The 22,160-nt window shown below is 41.7% G+C and overlaps 1 protein-coding gene across 3 annotated transcripts in view; it reads right to left on the minus strand.

Moving 5' to 3' along the window:
* Positions 1–9,696, minus strand: part of prdm16 (PR domain containing 16) — a 487,488-nt gene extending 477,792 nt beyond the window's left edge. For all 3 annotated transcript variants that reach the window (XM_060852365.1, XM_060852364.1, XM_060852363.1), the window contains exon 1: positions 9,478–9,696. The gene's annotated coding sequence lies outside the window, so the exon portion shown is untranslated. The remainder of the gene's footprint in view (positions 1–9,477) is intronic.
* Between the last annotated feature and the right edge of the window lie 12,464 nt (positions 9,697–22,160).

Here is a 22,160-nt window from a genome sequence, read left to right on the forward strand (position 1 = left end):
GGGTGAGAGTGGGGTGGGGGTAGGGGTTGGGGGAGGTGCGGTGAGCTCTGTTTAGTTGGGATTCTTTTCAGAGCTGAAAAATGTGTTGCTGGAAAAGCGCAGCAGGTCAGGCAGCATCCAAGGAGCAGGAGAATCGATGTTTCGGGCATAAGCCCTTCTTCAGCCTTCCTAAAGAAGGGTTAATGCTCGAAACGTCGATTCTCCTGCTCCTTGGATGCTCTCTGATCTTCTACACTTTTCCAGCAACACATTCAGCTCTGATCTCCAGCATCTGCAGTCCTCACTTTTTCCCTGGGATTCTTTTCAGAATGTTGGTGCAGAAGCAATAGGGCTGAATGGCCTCTTTCCGCACAGTAGGGATTCGATGATTCTCACTGCTTAAATCTGCATCATTTTCCAATTGCGTATGGATCAACTTGCGAGCAGACTCTGGAATGGAGCCTGTTCACAACTCAGAGACAGCCTGCAAGGGGCAATGGGTTCTACTGGCACCATTGTCTTCTTGGTCAAAAATCCCCATTCTTTTCCTAACCTCTGTGTGCAAATGACTTGATGCTGAATGAAGTGGTCAGGGAGGTGTGGAGCACACAGGGATAGCCAGGGATCAGGGTGGGGGCGCACAGGCCAGTGTTCTGTATAATGCATGGTCAGTGTGTGCTACTGCTGTCCTGCAAAAGACCTCACGTTGGTGGGTCTTGCAGCCCCCTCCCACACAAGACGAGACACATATACCGCCCACTCTGGGTGTGGCCACAGCCATTTTCTTTCTCATTTCCACAATGGAATGTGACAACACCTTATATCCTGCGAATAAAATGGATGGAAGATCGTGGGTTGGCAAGAGCTGATGTGGAAGACATCTTTCCCCACTCTTTGAATGAAGAAGAACCTCCTGATATCAGTCTTAAAATCTCTTACCCCTTTGCTTCTTTGTCACAATTTAGCTTAAAGTAATCTGCATTAGTCGTGTGGATAACCTTTACCTCCTTATGTTTCTAAGGTCATGCCTCAATGATTTGCCATAGGCAGGTCTGGTCTATATACAGAAATGTAAAAAAAACACATAGACACTGCTTCAGGATTCTAATTCTCATCTTGAAATAACATTCTGCTTTATCATTATTTAAAATGATGGGCAAATAATTTTTTATATGATTTGCTATATCACAACATATCAGTTTCCTGACACACTCTGACATTGCTAATGGAATTGTTATAGAACAGAAATATCTGTTTTACATTAAAGACCTGGTGTTGACTTGTTCAGCACCAGAGGAAGTGGAAGAGGAGAAAAGATGGAGATATCAATTCTGTTGTTAAAGGCAACATTACTTTGGTAACATCGGTCTATCTCATTTCCTTTGTGTTCATCTAAAGACCACAGAGGGACTGTGCTTGTCTAGTCAACTGATATGAATGGCCATGTGAGGTTATTCCAAAACATAGCTGATTCTGATCATTCTAACTCTTCTCACTCATCCCCACCTTCTGAGGGTATTATTTAACAAAATTTGTTCTGTTAATTTTCAAAGACCTTTCACAGGTTAAGTGAAACTTCAGATCTCACACCGTATTCCCACTACAGCTGACCAGTACAAAAGATGGACCAATCCTTCATGTCAATGTTCAGCAATGATGTTAGATAATCATTGAAATTTACAGATAGTTTTAAAAATAATAAAAGTTGGTTTATGGGATGTGGGTGTCCCTGGCTGACCTGCATTTATTGCTTGCCCCCAGTTGCCCCTTGAGAAGGTGGTGATGGGCTGCCTTCTTAAATGATTGAAGTCCATGTGCTGAGGGTTGACCCACACTGCCATTGGAGAAGGAAATCCTGGGCTTTGACCCGGCGACAGTGAAGGAACAGTGGTATATTTCCAAGTCAGGATGGGAAGTGGAATTAAAGGGGTGGTGTTCCCATGTATCTGCTGCCAAACAGAAAGTTGAAAAGTAAGAAGGTAATTTGAAATCAATATTCTTTGGTGAGGTAATTCAAAGTTGATCCCACTGCTGTGCTGCCTACGACACAGCCCTGTTTCTTCCCCTGCTTAAAATATGTTTCCAACTGTCTTTGGAAAGATACAATGACCTCTGCCCCCAACATCCACTGTGACAAAGCATTCAATGTCCCAACCATCCTCAAAGTTATTTCATCTAAGCATTCCTCACTCTCTCAGGGCTAGGTTTGTTTTAAAAGCCGTGTGAAACTGATTCACAACTGGAGAAAACTGTCTTTCTCTCTTTGCCCATTCAAAAACCTTACATAATTACAAACTCTTCACGAAATGTTGCATTACATAGGCTTCACCCATTTGTTCGATGTCACACACAATCTGTGCATGGAGTCAAAAGTTCACAGAATCCCTTCGGTGTGGAAACAGGCCATTTGGCCCAACAAATCCGCACTGACCCTGCAAAGATCATCCCACCCAGAACTTCCACTTCCTTGAAGGCCACAGGCAATTCAGCATGGCTAATCTGTTTAAACTGAACATTTTTTGATTGTGGGAGGCAATTGGAGTACCCAGAGGAAGCCCACGCAGACACGGAGAGAATGTGCAAACTCCACACAGACAGCCATCCAAGGCTGGAATCGAACCCAGGTCCCTGGTGCTATGAGGCAGCAGAGCTGACCACTGAGCCACCATGCTTCACCCACTTCCTATTCTTCTTTATTTCAATTCAAACTTTTGGAGAGAACAGACGAATCTGTACAAGCTCCCTAAGGTCTTCATAATTAAGCCTGAGCAAATGCTTTGGTGGAAATAAGCCTTCTTGTTATCTAAGAACAGTGTCTCTTCTGTAGTTACTTTACAATGGTGCAACTCCTGTCACTAAATGGGGCCAAGACAAAGCAAAGTCAAAGGTGGATTGATCACAACAAGTTAATTCACACAACTCTTACCCAGTACCACATAATGGCAGAGGTGGCATAAAGATCGGTCATCTCAGAAAACACCCGAAGATTGCAGCAACATGGATCTGACACCCCAGCACATGCAGAAGAAATCCAAAAGGCAAAAAAATTGAAGCAATTAAAACAGATACCTGTTTTAAGAAGACACAAGGAACTAATTTGAAGCTGAAATGCAACTGACAACTGCAGCCAAGGAAGTAGCAAATAGTCAGCTCAGAACTCCAAAGGTAAAACTTTATTTAGCAGCTTGAAAGATGTGTTATGGTAAGGATTTGGACGAAGTAATGAAAGTAATGTCAGACACGTGGAAAAACTGAGGTCTTAGTAAAGGAGACTGTGTAAGGAGCAAGTGATGACTCGAGGAGGTGGTGATCCCAAAGGGTAAAAGGAATACCATCATGAAAAATAGTGCAAACAACTAGATGGGAAACAAGGAAGTGTCCTCTCACAGACAGCATCAGCACCACTGACATTCGGTTCCATGAGACACAGGTGCAAGGATCATTGAGAAGGGCCAGAATATAAATTTAGACTAGGGGATTGGTCCTCCAAATTTATTCAGGTTGAAAATGGGTCAATCTCAAGAAATCTAGTGAAAGTGTCAGGAAGAAGAAAAATCACGAAAGATTAAAGGGAGCACAACTCAGTAAATAAGCTACAGTTTCAGGAGTGGGATTTATTAAGGCCACAGTCTGAGAATTTTATTAACAGTTTCTAGACAGCTTAGTTTTTTAGAATGTGAGACGTGGGACAATTTCCAGGAAGATGTGGGAAAAATATGGAGGGGAGAGAGTAGCCACCATTTTAAACATTAATAAAAGGTGAAAGAACCCTAGAAAGGAGGGAAACAGGATATATATAGCATATAACAAAGGCTAGCTTTTAAAATTCTTGCAAGTGGTAAACCAATATATATACAGCCAGTTAATACAATTTAAAGCTTTATTGAAGAATTTGACACAGTTCAATAGCAATACAGAGTTTAAAAGGCTGGGGGAGAAAGGAAATGTTGTACAGTCATTCAGTTTAGAGCAGTATATATGTTGCCGAGTACAAAGACTCTCAATATCTAAAGTTGCTTTCTCTATATCTATAGTTTTCCATGCCTTCTCAATCTATGACTTAACATACTTTATAGTTTTAATATCATTTCAACAATACCCTGCACAAAACCACACATTCTACTATAACCTGAAGTTGTATAAACATCATTTATTTCACTCTTGTATCCTGTGCATTTATTTCTGAGTTGCCATTATCTACTGTTATTACATTTTACCTCCCTGTGTTCTGTTATGGAAGTATGTATTTGAAATCTAAATCTCTCTCTATACATTCTTACTCTTCCACATCCATCCATTCAGTGTGTCCTCCTTTTCCGAGTTTATCTTCTCAAAGTCTAATACACATATTCATTCAATTTCTCAAAGGCAGTTAGAGATGGATAATGAATGCTCGCCTTGCCAGTGATGCTCACATCCCATGAACATTTTTTGTAAGAATCCATGAGGGATTCAATCTGTTCCTGAATGCTAATTTCATTCATCTTCCTTCTCAAGACGTTTTACAATTTTCCTCACTGCTTTTAAACCCTCATTTTTATGATATCAGCATGTGTTTTGATAGTATGCTCCATATACTCAAAACCTAATTGTCCTTTCATTATTAGGCTAGATCGAAGTGACCCCTTTATCAGCACTGACCACTGGGAGTGTACCAATTCTGAAACTTCTCCATTTCAAGTGGCACCTCTTTGTTGTCATCAGAAATAAAAACTGAATTTTTCTTTTGGATTGTGAGCAGTAAATTCCAATTTCTTGAATGCCCCTTATCACAAGTGCAGGAGAATGTAAGTCAGGGTTTTAATTCAAACCAGCATATACCCAATTCATTAACTACAGAGCTGTGACTCTTCTGTAGCTCCACCTGAACTTACAGGGAGAGAGACAACCTCATTTAAATAGCTTTTGAGAAATGTGTGTGAAATATTATGTTGCAATAAAAGCCACTAAATGGTTTTTAAATAGGCGATTTCTAGTGCAACACATTTATATTGGAGAAGAAAAGACAGAGAATGGATAGACCCTGAAGCTATGCATCCAATAGATTGAATTGTCTGTCTTGGTAGAATGGGTCTAAATTAATCCTCGGAGCTTCCTGTGCCTGAAGGCGGCAAATCTCCCCTCCCCCTGCAACAGTTTCATACCTAATGCTGAGGCCTTTCTGCAGTCACGGTGTACCATAGGCAGCAGGTGCATGTAAGACTGTGTGACCATTGGTTACAAATTCCGTCAGAAAGGGCCTCAATCAGCATCTTCCCCCGGCAGTGTTCAGAATCGAAGCTGTTGCAGATTTACCATCGCAATGGATAAAATAATCTTCAAATGACAAATACTGAGAAATAGTAAAAGTCTAAGATTGTTAGGAAAGTAACTGATACTCCGTATACTCCAAACTGGGGACAACAGGTAGCAATAAATATAGAGTAACCGTATTACTTCGGGTTCTGGAACATTCAGGATTCTGCTGGATTCAACATCCCTCTCCAAGTGGATACTGAAAACAATCCATGTGTTTTTAAAACCATGACTCTGTGCTTCAATATCCTCAGCTGACTCTAGTCCATTGAACTGAATAGTATTTGCAGCCTGTGCTCCTGCATAAACACAGAGGGGTGACAGAGAATGTGACCAATGCAGCCACATCATGTACAATGTACCGAGCTCAGGAGCACTGCTGTCATGGCAACCTGTACTTTTTCCCCCCACTGAAGCTGCTGAGGTTCCACTCAAATTGACCACAGTAAAACTGCGAGAGATTGGCTGAAGAAACGAGAAGGTGTCAATGGTTAAGCTGCAATGCCTCTGACAACTTTTAACTGCTGCTCCTCACCTGAAAATTCGAGTGCCAGCCTAGAGAGATTTACACTTGGCTCCCTGCCTAGGCCGCTGTCCCCATCCTGCCTGTAAAGAGCTCCAATGCTCAAAGTAAGAGGCAGCATTTCTGTCTGCTTTCTGCCAGGCTAGGAAATAAATGCTTTGGTTAAGGAGGCTAAAAGTTTAGAAAGCTTTCCACTGAATCCCTTTTTGAGTGTTGTTCCTTTTTTTTTACATTGAAATGTAGATATTGGTGGAACAAGTACACTCCTCATTCCCTCAGCTGCATTGAGATAAAGACTGATGGCTTGGAAATGACAGGTCAAAGGGCAATCAATGTTGTCACCACAGTGTGAGAAAAGAATATCTTGGAGTATTTTCTTCTGAGCTGGCAATTCTAATGTCACACCACCTATCTTGTCACAGCAACTGTTGAGGTAGGCTTGCCATTGTAGTAGCTCTCTAAAAACAAGACAATATAGATTCCCTCTGACACAACATGATGTTATTGAGGGAGCAAGATAGCCTGGAAGACCGATTTGCAATGTGGAGTGATGCCAAACAGAATGTGCTCAATTCATGCACTGGCTTGGATTAGCATGCAGATCCCATCATCTCAGCCTTGCCTGAAGTATGGTGAGTATGTGAGTATTTCCCTCCCCTCCCCTATCAGCGTTCCGCAAAGACCACTCCCTTCGTAACTCCCTCGTCAGGTCCACACCCCCCACCAATTCAACCTCCACTCCCGACACCTTCCCCTGCAACCGCAGGAAATGCAAAACTTGCGCCCACACCTCCTCCCTTACTTCTCTCCAAGGCCCCAAGGGATCCTTCCATATCCGCCACAAATTCACCTGCACCTCCACACACATCATCTATTGCAGCCGCTGCACTCGATGTGGCCTCCTCTATATTGGGGAGACGGGCCGCCTACTTGCAGAACGCTTCAGGGAACACCTCTGGGACTCCCAACCAACCCAACCACCCCGTGGCTCAACACTTTAACTCTCCCTCCCACTCCACCGAAGACATGCAGGTCCTTGGACTCCTCCATCGGCAGAACATAACAACATGACGGTTAGAGGAAGAGCGCCTCATCTTCTGCCTGGGAACCCTCCAACCACAAGGGATGAACTCAGATTTCTCCAGTTTCCTCATTTCCCCTCGCCCCACCTTGTCTCAGTCGATTCCCTTGAACTCAGCGCCGCCCTCCTAACCTGCAATCCTCTTCCTGACCTCTCCGTCCCCACCCTACTCCGGCCTATCACCCTCACCTTGACCTCCTTCCACCTATCACATCTCCATCGCCCCTCCCACAAGTCCCTCCTCCCTACCTTTTATCATAGCCTGCCTGGCACCCTCTCCTCATTCTTGATGAAGGGCTCTGGCCTGAAACGTCGAATTTCCTGTTCCTTGGATGCTGCCTGACCTGCTGTGCTTTAACCAGCAACACATTTTCAGCTCTGAAGTATGGTGACCCTCAGGTTAAACTCACCACCAGTTGCCTCCCTCTAATGGGACTATAACAACTTGCTTTTTATTACTTCACCATGTTGTGAGGTGTTTGTGTTTCCCATCTTCCCAACCAAAGCGACAGCTATGATGGAACTTCCTCATTGCTGCAGGTGCTGTCCTGCCATGAGTCTGCCACTTAATTGCATCACAGGAGGACTGAACTTGCAATAAGAAGCTTTTTGTAACAGAGGATTAATGCAACATCATAGGAGTGATAGTGCAGCACAGATTGTCAGTCAGGGCGAATGATCAAACTCTGAGAAGAGAAAGGTCACATGACCTTCAGCCACGTTACATCACTTTCGGCACAGAGTCTTTGCTATGGCCACTCTTCAAAAACAAGTCTGGTATTGTGCAGTGAAGCAGGGCTCAACATCAGTAATTCAATTCTGTCTCATTGACCATTGTTTCCATAAAAAGGGAAATGCTGTCATAACGACAAATGTCAAACAATGTAATTACATCATCACCAGAAATGAGAAACAGCCCAAAAACGTGGATTGGATCAGGATTCTGAAGTCGGCTCTGTCACAATACAATGGGAACTGGGAAAGGATGCTTGACCTCTCCTGGGTGAAATTAAAGCAAGGGTTTGATCAGGATACTGGAGTCTCTTTGATCGGGTTATAACAAGGAGAGATTTAAATATTGCTGACACTTCAATAAGGTTAAGAGGATCCCAGGTTCAAAAAATTGCTTTAGTCCGATTAAAACAAGGCATAAAATAGAGTCCAAGATCTGCTTTACACATGTTGGCATTTGATTTATATTTTACAATGGCTTGATAGGTTGAATTCTTTCTCTGACACATACCAGTATTGCACATCTCTAAGGTGTTATGAATCCTAAAGATTCTAAGTCTTGCATTTACCTCCTGCGATATCACTTGTCACATTCAGTTGCAAGGAGTTACACTGTTTTGCAAAACAGCATATCTCACAACTCACCAGGGGCAATGCCCACAGGGATCAGCTAATACACACTTTGAGCCAAGTCTGTCACACTTTTATAATACACAAAGCTCTGTGCCACACAACAAAAACAAAGCCAGTTATTTCTTGTTAGTTTCCTTTGACCAATGATTGACCCCTGAATATGCCTACAAACAATTAGTTTCTAATTGGCCTCAGAACAGTTATACATTGGATATATACCAATTACAAAGAAACCATGGTATCTCACCAGCTAACTAATACATTGTTCAGAGTATGGGAAGACTTCTACCATGTTAAAGCTGCATGCCCAACAATACACTGAAAGGAATGCCCAGGGATTAGTGATTATTCTATAATCTGGTACTAGGTCATACACTGTACTAACGCCACACTGGAAACACATTTAACAGAGTGGTATGTAACTTCCAAAACAGCCACATTCTAGTTTGTACAAAGCTGTTGTGGATCATATTTTCCTTTTAATTAACACAAGCATAACAAGGACAGGAGCACACACATCCAGTTCGAAACTTTACATTAACCATCAGCCAAGCCAAACATCAAAATGGAAACATAACAACTTGTGGACTCTCTGAATTCTTAAAACTGCTTCAATCTTGGACAAGGAAGGTTTGTGAATTACAATCTTGGATTATTAAAAACAATGAGAAACATTCAAAAAGGGCAGAATAATGCACTATATGCAATTGATTCAGATCACAAGGTCTTGAAACCATTTTCAACAAAGTTTTGTTTGAAAGTTTGATGGAAATCCATGTTTTTGGGATTCTTCCCCTCCCCCCCACCACCCCGCCATCTTCTTAATCAGTTCACCATCCAAGGTGAGGCCTGTTCCTAAAGGAGCACTAAATCATCATTGATAAGCACCCTGCAAATTTGTGTTCTGTACCACTCTTTAGGTACAGCAATGGAGTTTGATGCTGTTGATGTAGCAGCATGAGAGCAGTTTAGAAATGATGATCTGAGAGCATGGCCCTCCTTGCTTTATCTTGCCATGCTCCTCTGGCCCAGATATTGGTTTACTGTGGAAAACTGAAGCCTGAGGCCTCTTCACAAGTGTAGAATTTACATCAGATATGCTGAAGGCTGGCACCAGTGGGAATATGACAGGGATACTGCCGTGGCAAACTGCCAGGGTAAAAATGCCATTAGTCTGAATCATGTAGCACTCCTGAGCCCAATCAATCAGTTACAATAATAAATCAACAATTACCTCCCATCCGAAGTTCGGATCCTTCAGTGTCACCCTTTGAATCCCAGCATAGGGACCGAATCTTTCTCCTACTTCATTCTTCTTCTTGGCCCAAATCCCTAATCCTGCTCCAGGGACTGAAGACTCTCTCAGCTCGAAGTCAGGTGGGATTGGAATGTCTTCAGGAATGTAGACAGGGGCTTCATATGGGGACCCTTCCTTTGGAGTGAATTCATTGCTTGGGGGAAGTGGAGATGGTGGGCCGACAGGGATGGGGGACATGATGCTGTCTTCCGTTTCCTCTTCACCACTCTCCCCAGCTGGTGGCTCAGCATCTGTCTCATACATGTTATCTACCACCTCACTGTCACCTGAACGTTGAGGGAAAAAAAGAGAGAATAAAAATGAGGAAACTTGCTGAGCAGCTATGAATATTTAATGTGTCTTTTACAACAACAATGTGATGTTCAAATCTTTCCACGCTGTCTATGTCTCAATGTCTGTAACCTCCTCCAGCCCTACTACCCACTGAGAACTGGATATTTCTCCAACTCTTGCCTCTTGTTAATCTTTAGTTCCTTTTGCCCAACATTTATGCCTCTAAATTTTGCCTTTAGCTCACTAGGTCCTAAACTCTGGCATTCCCTCTTCAAACTCAAGCCTCTCCACCTCTTTCTCTTCTTTTTAAGACTGTCCCTTTCATTAACCCTCTCTGAAAGTTCTTTTCCATGGCTTGCTGACACTGTTGACAATTCTGTGAAGCACCTTGGGACAATTCATCAAGCTAAAGCTACTTATATTTTCAAATTATCATGTTGAGAAATCAAGAATTTCATTCTGTATTATCTCCTCTTCTGAAAATTTGACCTGGATTGTATTCTGCATTTATGTACTTTGATATGACAATATCCAGTTTGATTTTAACTGCTGGGTATATTGGAGTCCAGTCAGAGAACTGGGAGAAATGAACTGGAGCCAGCTTTTAGAAGAAAGATTTCATCAGATAAGCACTGCTTGAATCATTGTTTCTGCTTTGATATAATTTAAATCATTAAAGTGACTTGGCTCCTTTGACAGCTCAGAAACTATTCTATAACCAGGGACCATTCTCACTCACATCTTTTACGGAACATCAGCAGGCATCGTCAAAGTCAAATTAAATCTTGTCATCATTGTCCAACTCCCATCGTTCATTTATATATACCTCATATGCTTTCCTATCCTGTAAACATTTGCCTGGCCTGAACTTCTCTAACAACCTGTCTTATCACTATAATTACCTGTTCCTCACCCTCCCAATGAAATAATCACTGCCTCAGCCTGGCCTCCAGTGTTGATCTTTATTGTCTCTCCCTTCTGCTCTTCTGTCTCCTTCTGGATATCCTTTCTCTTCAAGATTTGGAGATGTCAGTGTTAGACTGGGGTGTAAGAAGTTTAAAGTCACACAACACCAGATTATAGTCCAACAGGTTTAATTGGAAGCACTAGCTCCTTTGTCAGGTGGTTGTGGAGGACACAATTATAAGACACAGATATAGGAGTGGCGCGCCAAAAGCTAGTGCTTCCAGTTAAACCTATTGGACTATTACCTGGTGTTGTGTGATTTTTAACATTCTCTTCAACGCATCCATTTTAACCACAAGGTATTCTCTCGCTCCTGTTCCCCATCAAGACTGACTATCTCAAGTCAGTTGAAACAGCCCATGTCCCATCTCAGCTGAAGCTACAGACAAAGATCAGGGATATTGAACTTGGCTGACTAGGGGTGTTGGTATAACCCTACATGGTGGAATCACCAAACAAGTGACATGAGGAGGAGCCACATCAATGATTTCAAGGAATGCAATTTAATGTCTGTCTTGAAGCAGGAGCCATTGCAAGTGGGTCACAAAGGGTGGTTGCTGTATATGAGGCACTGTAAACTTTGTTAAGAAGGTGTTTCATTTTTCAAGGATTTAGAGATGTAATTGGCCCTGGTGTACCACTGCATATTTGAAGAGCCTCAATTTAAACTTAAACCACAGAAACATTTCTTTTGGGAATGAACAGACCACTGGAAATGGAGCTGACAGAGCGAGCCAGTGTCATGTAATTTGTATGCCCTATAATCTAAACACAAACTGCAATCATTCACTAACTAGGTAGCAATTATGTGTGGTTGCAATCACTGTTCCATCAGTCTGTTCCCGTACTGTGCCAAGAGTGAGATGTCTGTAGCTTTGCAATAGACCTCAATCTATCTGCTTTTCAATCCCACATGCACAGCCTTTCTTTGTCCACAGACGCTACTTGTTTTGTTCAGTAATCCATGAGGGAGGAGGAGAGGGCTGAAGAAGGGCTTATGCCCAAAATGTCGATTCTTCTGCTCCTTGGATGCTGCCTGACCTGCTGCGCTTTTCCAGCAACACATTTTTCAGAAGAAAATTACTGAATCATTTCCATGCACTGTCCCCTTCCTTCCACCCATCCTTGTTTTAAGGGCTTCTATTTCCCTTCTTTTTCACAAATGACCAGGCCCCAACTCCATTCATGACTTATCTGTTTCTGCACACTCTTATACAATGTACATTGTCATTCCACTTGGCTTGTTTCCTCTAAACACCATTAGTGCTAACCTCCCTGGTTTATGTCCTTCAAGTACCCTTCTGATTTCTCTCCTCACTTTTCCTAGATTCCAGACCTTGACTGCCCTCTTTCATCCACCCCGTAACTGGCCCTTTGTGATTCCCACTGGCCCTTTCCACTCTTGCCTGCTCTCGATCTAACATTACCCAGCTGCTCCCCTCTGCCTCTACGTCCGCCTTATTTTTGGGTGACATTCAGCTTCATAATATCTGCTTAGGTGAACTTGTTGTTGTTCCTCATTTCAAGCATCATTTTTTGTTCTGATTCATGACTTGAAATAATTCCAAATATCACAATTACTTTTGAATCTCATTGTGAATAACTGATTTTTGGAGTCAGCTCTGCTCTCTGAGGACAGGAATACATTTTCCTGAATACCAGAAAAACAATGCACCATTCAAACTCTTCCCTGTGTGGGGGTGTGATTTGCAGTACAATTCTTTAGTTGATGGTGAAATTCATTTGTGCCAAATTAAAACCATGTTTTAAGTAAAATTATTGTGGAGTGGAATGCTCATATGAAGCTCTGATAATGTCACTGAAACTCCCTCTCTCCCTCTCTGTGTCTCTCGAGAACTTCAAATACCATCGTATGGAACAAAATCACTGGCAATGGGAAAATGAATGATCAGCCAGAGAAGGACTAGAGCAGATAGGATTCAGTGAGTCAAAGATGGGGCAGTGGTTCAGATTGGGCTAGAGAAGAAAGGGACTGGTCATTCAAGTGCACCGGAGCAAGGAGAGATCAGTGCGTCAAGTGGACTGGAGCAGAAAGGGTCTAAAAGCAAGATGACCAGATCAGAGAGGGATCAGACAGGGTTCCTTGTTCTTTTCTTTGTATGTGTTCGTGCGTCAGAGGGCAGTAAGATATTGGCAACTCAAGGGGAAATTCAGAGCTAACGAGGTAAGAGGGACGGACAAGAAGACATTGCATGAGAGGGATGGAAGACATGATATTACATAATGATCAGAATTGGAAATATTACACCGAGTGGGACCAAAAAAAGGATTGCTGGATGAATGAAGGATTATTATGACAGTCATAGAATATAGAGCAGTACAGCACAGGAACAGATCGCTTCAGCCCATTGCTTCTGTGCCGACCATCATATTATTCCAAACTAATTACATCTGCCTGCACATTGTTCAAATTTCTCTATTACCTACCCGTTCATGTGTCTGTCTATATACTCTGAGAAGTTGCTATCATATCTGCTTCTACCATTTCCCCCGGCAGCACATTCCAGGCACCCACCCCACTCTGTGTAAAGTAACATCTCCTTTAAACTTTCCTGACTCACCTTAAACCTATGCCCCCTCATATTTGACATTTCCACTCTGGAAATAAAGGGATCCTTTCCATACCTCTCATAATTTTACATACTTCTACCAGGTTGCCCCTCAGTCTCTAATGCTCTAGCAAAATCATTGTTATAGTTAATGCACTCCAATTCAAGCAATATCCTGTCAACCTCCTTTGTGTCCTCTCCTTTATATGTTTCAGTCCACTTTATAGCATCTTTCAGCAAGAAAGCAAATTGTACCCATCACCCTTTGAAAACGTTGATGCGAAAGTCTACGTTTGCTGTTCACATTTGTACACAAGTTCCACAAGTTTGCTTAATATTTCAAAGGTTTGTTGAATTTACTTCAATGCTTTCCTTTCTCAATGTATTCCACATCTCAGTTTTATAATGACACTGCTGAGTTTCATATTCTCTTCCCTAGTAGTATCAGTTCCACAAAAACCTCACCAACTTTCCCCATTCTCCTGCTTTCTCACTCATCCAGATACACCATCCAATATATTCTGTAACTCCATTATTCAGAAATAAGAAACCATTTATATTTTCTTCCACTCAACACATTATTGCTAATATCGTCAATCTTTCATAGTTATGCCAGTTGACAGATAACTTCATGAAAAATATTAAAGTAGAAAAGACCACAGGGCATCATGGGATCTATCCCAGGACACTGAAGGAGGCAAGGGAAGAGATTGCTGGGGCCTTGACAGAGATCTTTCTATCCTTTTTAGTAACAAAGCCTGGAGAATAGCCAAAGTTCTTTCTTTGTTTAAGGAAGGGCAACAGGGGTTAATCAGGCCAGTGAGCCTTACATCAGTGATAGGGAAATTATTGGAGAAGAGTCTTAGGGGCAGGATTTATTCACAGTTGGAAAAAGAATGGACCTATTAGGGATAGACAGCATAGTTCTGTGCGGTGTCTTGTCTCACAAATTTGATTGAGTGTTTCGAGGAAGTGATGATCTAGCTTGTCTACCTCTGCAGGCATCCAAGCTTAGGTTTTGGTAGGACATAAACATAGCGTGAGTCTGGAGCTGCTTAGTTGTAGTCTTCCTGTTGGCCTGTTTTACCATGGACACTGATCAACATTACGGATTGTCAAATTTAAAAACATGTCACATTCCTTCCCCTAAAGCAATGCTATTGATATTTCTCTAATATGCAACTCTTCCTGATAAGATATTGATCTCCCTTTTTTTACATATGGATTGGTTCCAAAACAAACTGTTTAGAGTTCTATCCCACCAGCCCACCACCCTACAGTACGTTCTTCCCTTCACAGGCCCTTGTGTTCTGTTGTTGGATCAGACTGTAAGGTTAAGTCAGCTGCTTGTGTTCATGGGCTTTCAGCTTGGTGTCGACTAATGATTACATAGACCTAGCACACATCAGTTTCAGTCTCACCAGACATGGTTTATAACACAGCCACATGGGCTGTTAGTCCATGGTATAACAGTCTGACAGCCCTGAAGGAAAGACCAGTAAAACTGGTGAATGAGATGCACCAGTCTGACTCATCTTGTATACTTTAAAACAAAGGTGCAGAAAGGCTGGGGCATTCAGTCCCAAACATTGATTTTAAATTTGACCTATTTTTCCTGATCAACCTGTTCAGAGACATTATTACACATCCTGGTGCAGGTGGGACTTGAACCCAGCCCTCCTATTTCAGGGTAGGGACATACCACTCTGCTGCAAGAGAGCCCTTCAATTCTGAGTATTTTTTGATATTTAACATGTTTTTTTCTACTCCGAAAGGGAGAATAAATCCACTTTGATTTAAAATTCTTATCTGAAAACAAACCATGCTGGAAATCACAGTGGGTCAGGCAGTATCCACAGAGCGAGAACAAGCTAACTTTTCGAGTCCAGATGACTCTTTGTCAGAGCTCTGATGAAGAGCTAGCTAGACATGAAACGTTAGCTCGCTCTCTCTCGACAGATGCTGCCCCAGTCCCGTTGTGATCTCCAGCATTTTTTGTTCTTTAGTACAGATTCCAGCATTTGCAGTAATTTGCTCTTCCATTAAAATTCTTAACCTTGTGCTCAATTCGTTCCATGGCCTTACTCTATAACCTTTCAGGACCTGGAACCCATCAGGAACTCCGCATTTTTCAAATGCTGTCTCAATGCATTCTGCACAAACTTGATGCCACCACTTCCTGACGCGTATCCAGCCAATTAGACCTGAAGCTCTGGAATTGCATTTCTAAACCTCCCCAAGTCATCTTTCCCCTTTCAATGTTCTTTTGCCGTCATCTGTTATAGAAAGTCTTCTTTAGCTTGGTGTCATTTTTGTCTCATTACATTCCTTTGAAGCGCTCTGGGATGTTCAGCCACATTCTTGGTGCTCTATTATTGGAAGTTGTCAGAGTGTAAAAAGGGGAGGGTACAGAGGTCATTTGTATCTCATTCCCAGTTTATCTAACTCATGTGGCAAACAGGGCCTTTTGGGAGATATTAGTGTTCCTACTTGGGAGTGGCAACACTGAATTAGAAAATAATAAATTCGCCCCGGTATCACTCACATTCCACTGTCTCTTGTTATATGAGAGAATGCTGATTTCTCTCTATCGCATTCATTGATCTTCATGGTCAAATTTCAAACCATGATACAAATAATCCCACTGGCGTCATGCAATAGGACACAGTTGTAAAAGTAGGATCAAGTTAATGGGGATAGAGGCAAATGCAGCCAGGCAGGACAGAGCTGAGGGCTGAAGGATTTGGTTCTACTCTTCACTGCTCGATAACATCAGCATTTACTCACAGGGCTTTCTGTTATTATCGAGTCATGATGGATTAGAAACTGTTACAAATATTTTGCGATTGCATTGAGAAAGGGAAAATCAGAATCATTTCGACAGAACCTTTTGCATCTTCCTCAGACAAGCATTGGATTTAAGTTACACTTTATGCTGGAATCTGTACTAAAATGCCTCCTTTCTGATGATTCATGGACTAACTGCTCCATTCAGGTTGTTGCCACGCTACACAGAGCAGAAGGATTCCAGGTTAGATCTGTCCATTTAAAGCTGAGTAAATCAATGATATTTACCCAAGCAAGAGGTGTGCTGTGAAACTGTACCCAAGAAATAAGAGCTCCCACAAATTTCCACCCCAGCAACAGTTGGCAACCATGAAATACTTCCAGAGTCACAGTGTGTACCCATGAAACTTTATACCAGCACAAGTGAGCACATGTGTCAAGGTAAAGTCAGCATTGTCCCATGCTCTCACTAAGGAGAGACAAATAACTGGTGGTGAGTTTAACCCAAGGGTCAGCAAGGCAAGAATTTCATGGTGACCCCACCCAGTGCAGGAACTGAACCCATGTTGTTGGCATTACTCTACATCACCAATCAACTGTCCAGCCAACTGAGCTAACTGGCCTTGTAGGCATGTGTGATACAAATATGAAGGGAGTCTTGACATTTATAATTATGCATGAGAACAATAGTTAGACTGTAAGAGTGATATTGTCATATTATTCAAAACGTGTTTGGGAACTATGATTTATGCATTCTTATGAGCATGGCCAATGTAAGAAGGTGATGGCCTAGTGGTATTATCACTGGACTGTTAATCCACAGACCCAGGTAATGTTCTGGGTACCAAGGTTCAAATCTTGTTTATAGTGAAATTTGAATTCAATAGGAAATATCATCTGGAATTAAGAGTCCAATAATTCTATTATTGATTGTTGATAAAACCCATTTTGTTCACAAATACCCTTGAGAGGAAGAAAACTGATATCGTTACTTGTTCTAGTCTAGATGTGATTCCAGACCCACAGCAACATGGTTGACTCTCAACTGCCCTCTACGCAATTAGGGATGGGCAATAAGTGCTGGTTTAGCCAGCGATGCCTACATCCCATGAATGAATTTTTTTAACAATTCAGAAAGCAACACAACTCATTACTGTGTTAAAGTCAATATACCAATACACCAATGTATCATTTCACAAGGCCTGTGGAGAGCTTCAAGAGACATTGTCAATGTCAACCCCATTAATTGCATCTAACAGTGTGATTATTTTGAACTTTTGGGGACTGCAATACATAATGTGGTGGCAGCAGATATTTGAGAGTAAATCCCAAGCATTATAAATGAGGTAAATGCTGAATTAGATTGAGAAAGGTCAACATGAAGTATTCTTACTGAAAGAGGATAAATCTGTGTGAATTCAGTTAAAACAAAATGGCCACTTACCACAGGAATCAAAATGTGTTACTCAAACACATGATGAATTAGAAAGTGACAATGCCACTGACACATTTGAGAAGTTCAATTTGACATTCAGTAGCTTTCTAGGAGAAAGTGAGGATTGCAGATGCTGGAGATCAGAGTCGAAGAGTGTCATGTTGGAAAAGCACAGCAGGTCCCGATGAAGGGCTCATGCCTGAAACATTGACTCTCCTGCTCCTCAGATGCTGCCTGACCGGCTGTGCTTTCCCAGCACCACACTTTTAGATTCAGTAGCTTTCTCAAAGGTACTAGTGAAGCCAAAAGGGTCTGCTGCATCCTTTTATAGATAGGAGAGAACCTTTTTAGATCTGCCTAGAGCAGAGAAATGAATAAGGACACCAGTAAAAGTGCTGACAAGATTTTCAAGAAATTCTGCACGTATCTTCTGCCAAAGTGCCAGATCCTCCAGTTTCAAATTCAAAGTCAAAGGCATGTACCAGGTGAACTTAGAGTCATAGAGTCATAGAGATGTACATCACGGAAACAAACCCTTCGGTCCAACTCATCCATGCCAACCAGATATCCCAAACAAATCTAGTCCCACCTACCAGCACCCAGCCCAAATCCCTCCAAACCCTTCCTATTCATATACTCATCCAGATGCCTTTTAAATGTTGCAATACAACTAGCCTCCACCACTTCCTCTGGCAGCCCATTCCACACACACACATACACATACCACCCCCTGCATGAAAATCTTGCTCCATAGGTCTCTTTTATATCTGTCCCCTCTCACCCTAAACCTATGCCCTCTAGTTCTGGACTCCCTCATCCCAGGGAAAAGTTGACAATTTCTGAATGAAACTTAGAATGTGGATGACCACATTAGCTCACAGAGAGAAAGAAATGTCCCGTCTTTAGTTCAAGCTGCAGAGTTTGCCACAAACTGGGATAAAAACCCCTGTGCAGGACAAAGGAAGAAGACAACTTTCAGGATGCAATAGACATAGGGATCATAGAACAGTGTGAAATAGTTGGGTGTGACAGTTTCCAGAGAAAAGATCTAGAAGATGATAAATAAGCCCACAACCACAAATCTGAAGTGAATAATGATACCAGAGCACAGAAAAACATTATCACAGTCAGACAAAACCAGAAGATCTCAGAAGTAAATCTTTACCCTATGAAAGATGTTCCAAAACTAAGCAGGATACATGCTGACAGTATATGGGAGGGCTAAGATTCAACAATTAGGAATATTACAAATCAGAACCATAGAATCCTTGCAGTATAAAACCAGGCCATTTGCTTCATTGAGTCTACATAGTCCCTCTGAAACTTATCCCACCCAAAACCTATATTTCCCATGGTTAATATAACTAGCCTGCACATCCCTGGATACTGTGGGTGATTTAGCATGGACCAACCACATAATCTGCACATTTTTGGATTATGAGAGAAGACTCCCATACAGACAGTCACCCAAGGGTGGATTTGAACCTGGGTCCCTTGTGCTGATAAGGCAGCAGTGCTAACCACTAAGCCACCATGCTGCTAAAGATGGACATTAACTGCATGTTGCATATTACAGAAATGGATGATTCTGCAATCTTGGGATTGAGTAGTTATGAAGCGATGTAGCTAATGTCAGTAAAATATGTGATAAAGGAGGCGTCACTGAGGATTGATGTTAGTACACAGGTTAAAAAGTTCTCATTGATCAGAAGTAAGGAAGGTCTGTTGTACATGTATTTACAGTGCTTTAATGACACGGTTGGATGCTTTGAAGGTTTTGTGTATCGCATCTGCCATTCTTCCCAGGTCTAGCCTACATATGACTCCAGACCCACAGCGCCGTAATACCAAAATGACAACAGTAAGAGCTGACCTTGCAAAGTCCTCCTTATCAACATCTGGGGGCTTGTGCCTAAATGGGACAAGTTGTCCCACAGCCTAGTTAAGCAACAATCTGGTATAGTCATACACATGAAATCAGACAATAGACAAAGCCTCGGATATCCTGTTCCACTGGCAAGACAGCAGAACAGACCCACCAGATGTGGGGACACAGTAGCATATAGAAAAGAGCGAGCTGCCTGGGATTCCTCAATATTGACTCCAGACCCCTTCAACATTTTCTGATGCTATCAGGTCAAAAATGGGCAAGAAAACTACCTGCTGATCACCACCAACCACACCGATGAGTGTACAATGATCAGCACAATTCACTGTTCCTTAGACACTGAATCTATTGCCATGTGCAGCAAGACCTGACAGAATCCTAGCTTGGGTTAATAACTGACAAGTAGCATATGTGCCACACAAATGCCAGTCACTAACCACTCTCAACAAGAGGGAGAACCTAATCATCACCTTTTAATGCTCAAAGGCATAACCATTGTCCAATCCCCAACTATCAACATCTTTGAAGTTTCCATTGACCAGAAATGGAACTAAACCTGCCACATAAATACAGTAGCTACAAGGGCAGGTCCGAGGCTAGGAATTCTGTGGCCAGTAACTCACTTACTGTTTCTCCAATACCTGTCCGCCATCTACAAATCACGAACAGATAGGGTAACCAGAGAGGAGCTTTGCCTCTTGATAGAGGAATCAATAACTAAGGGACACAGATTTAAGAAATGGAGCAGGACGTTTAGTGAGGATGTGAGGATTTTCTTTTCACTCAGAAGGTGATGGGAGAATCTGGAACTCACTGTCTGTAAGGGTAATTGAGGCAGAAAACCTCATAACATTTATGAGGTATTTAGATGCACACTTGTGATGCCAAGACATACAAGGCTATGAGCCTCATGCTGGAAAATGAGATTAGAATAGTAAGGTGCTTATTTTGACTAGCACGGGTTTGAGGAGCCGAAGGGCCTTTTTTCTCTGCTGGTGACCTCTATCACTCTATCTTCAGTCAGAAAAGTGACAGAGTACTCTCCTCTTCCCTGGGTTGGTGCAGATGTGACTACAGTCAACAAGCCTGACACAATCCAGATCAAAGAAGCCCACTTGACTGGCATTTGTCACATCTCACTTGGGCAAGATGTTGGAAATCAAGTCTTGCCATCCCCGGAGTCACCACAAAATATAATGATTTTACAAAGTATGCAGAATTTCCCCTGTTCACATGCTTTTTGGGCCCAGTTTAACAGAAAACATGGATGGGCATCTGTATTTATCAAAAATTACAATTTACTACAGGTGATTAGAATCTAGTCACAGGCAAACAATTATGAATCATTGTCATGTGATTCTACTAATCAAAACTCTAATCCTTTCATAAACTCCCTTTTACACACACACACACATACACACACGAAAAGAATCACTTTCCAGTGTTTTCTTCTGTAACAAGCTGAACAAATGTCTCTTTGAGACAGCAGAATGATGAAGAGAATTCCAAAGTGTAAGCTAACAAGCAACCTCTAATGATCCAGTTTCAGCTATTGGAAAGCATGCCTCTACTCACTGACTAGCAAGGGAACTAACGACAGAACACATCTCAAAGGAACTATTTTTTATTTAACTACCTAAGATACATATTGAGCTCAAGACAGGATCACTTTTCATGTAGCACTGGAGAATTGCTCCTAAAATCTTTAAAAAGAAAAGTCTTTACTATATTTTCCTTGTCTCAATCTGAGGCAGAGCGCTATTTCTGTAACAGTTTTGTTTGCCTGGAGTAATTACGTACTGTCGATCTGTGAGAACAAGGATTTAATTCCAAAGATATCTTTGCATCATATGATCATGGTGCCAAACTGAAAATGATTTCAATCCATGCTGAAATGTTTTGTAGTTCACTTATAATCTTCTGGAATATTTTGGAATATGCCTCAGAGCAAGTGACCTGCAATTGCCACTTCATTGCTGCATGTTTTGATGGGAAGGTCATTTTGTGCTGGTTAATATTTTAAAATTAACCTCTGATGCTTAGCCTAATTATTTGGCCTTGCACTCTCTCAGCACATTATAGAGAGGGTAATTTTTTTTTCTTCAGCAGAATGCCATATGGATAAATTATTATTACCCTGATTTCTTGGTCAACATTTATCCCTCAACATTATCAACTAAAAGCCAAATGATTGGATCTTAAACTCATTGCTCTTTGTCAGAGCTTGCTGCATGCAAATTGGTTGACAAATTTCCCACAATACAACAGTCATTGAACTTAATTAGCAAATATGTTCTTTCTGGGGACATGAAAATTGATAAACAAATATAAATCTTACGTTTAGTTATTATCATTTTCTTATTGGCTTGCGAGGAATTTATTTTCCGGAATTGTGTTATTTTATTATTTTCTATTCAGGTTACTTCAGAGATTAAATTTATTCTGGACTGCGAATCTCTCTCAATGCAAAATCTGAAAATTATCTCTCAATTTGAAAATACATTTGCTTAGATTGAGGCAAGTATAGGTGCTTCAAAGTATGATTGCTGAATAACTGCATGGTGTAGACATGAGGTATTTAATGACTTTTACTGAGCTCCAAATCAGATCATTCACTCTTTTTCTTCCTGTTGCTTCTTCAATGAAATCAAGAATCATCACATTACCTCTTATTTTCCAG

Source organism: Hemiscyllium ocellatum, chromosome 37, assembly GCF_020745735.1.
Source record: "Hemiscyllium ocellatum isolate sHemOce1 chromosome 37, sHemOce1.pat.X.cur, whole genome shotgun sequence".
Taxonomy (NCBI): domain Eukaryota; kingdom Metazoa; phylum Chordata; class Chondrichthyes; order Orectolobiformes; family Hemiscylliidae; genus Hemiscyllium; species Hemiscyllium ocellatum.